The following is a 1122-nucleotide window of genomic DNA, read 5'->3' on the forward strand; positions in this document are numbered from 1 at the left end:
ATTTACCTTATTATTTTTTGGGGGGCTCTTTTTGAGACAGGGTCTTCCTGTAGCCCCAGCTGTCCTGGAACTCACTATGTAGACCAGGCTGGCCTTGAACTCACAGAGATCCACCTGCCTCTGCCTCCCAAGTGCTGGGACTACAGGCGTGTGCCACCACGCCCCAAAAAGTATTCATTTATTGGCGGGGTCTGGTGGCACGCACCTTTAATCCCAGCACTTGACAGGTGAATCTCTGTGAGTTCGAGGCCAGCCTGGTTTACAAAGCAAGTTCCAGACCAGCTGGGGCTACAGGGAGACCCTGTCTCAAAAAGACCAAAAACAAACAAAAAAAATTATTCATTTATTTAGTGCATTTGTGTGCATGGCACTTGTGCACTTGTGGAGGTCAGAGAATAGGTTTCAGAAGTTAGTTCTCTCCTTCTACCATGTGCATTTTGGAGCTCAAATTCATGTCATCAGATTTCTCAGCAAGCACCTTTACTCACTGAGCATCTCACTAGCCCATCCACATTATTATTATTATTATCATTTTTATTATTATTATTTGGGACAAGATCTCTCTTACTGAGCCTCGATCTTGTTGATTCGGTTAGGTGGGTTAGCCAGTGAGCTTCAGGAATCTACCCCACCCCTGTGCTACGGTTACAGACATGAGCTGCTGTGCCCAGCTTTTTTTTTTTTTTTTTTTTTTTTTTATTTTATGTGTATGCGTGTGGTACCTGCATGTAGGTCAGTGCACCCATGTCGTGCAATGCCCGCGGAGGTCAGAAGAGGCTGTTGAATCCCCTGGGACTGGAATTATGGACAGTTTTTAGCTGCCATGTGGGTGCTGGGATTCGAGCCCAGGTCTTCTGCAAGAACAACTAGTGTTCATAACAGCTGAGCCATCTCTCCAACCCGAGTTTTCTTTTTTGGTTTTATGTTTATCTCATTTTGGCATTATAGGGATTTGGGGGTTCTCCCTCTCTATCATCTTTGAATAATTTAAGTAATATTGGATACAGATATTCTTTAAATGTCTAGTAGAATTCTACTGTGAAACCACCTGGTCTGGGCATTTTTTCATTGGGAAGTATTGTAATGCTGTTTCAATTTCCTTGTATTTTATGGGTCTGTTCA

At 43.4% G+C, this 1122-nt stretch overlaps 1 protein-coding gene across 5 annotated transcripts in view; it reads left to right on the forward strand.

The window, feature by feature from the left end:
* Nucleotides 1-1122, forward strand: part of Trpv2 (transient receptor potential cation channel subfamily V member 2) — a 22842-nt gene that overhangs the window by 8807 nt on the left and 12913 nt on the right. The gene's annotated exons all lie outside the window — the stretch shown is intronic.

This window comes from Nannospalax galili, unplaced genomic scaffold (assembly GCF_000622305.1).
Source record: "Nannospalax galili isolate Female #2095 unplaced genomic scaffold, S.galili_v1.0 scaffold1283, whole genome shotgun sequence".
Lineage (NCBI taxonomy): Eukaryota > Metazoa > Chordata > Mammalia > Rodentia > Spalacidae > Nannospalax > Nannospalax galili.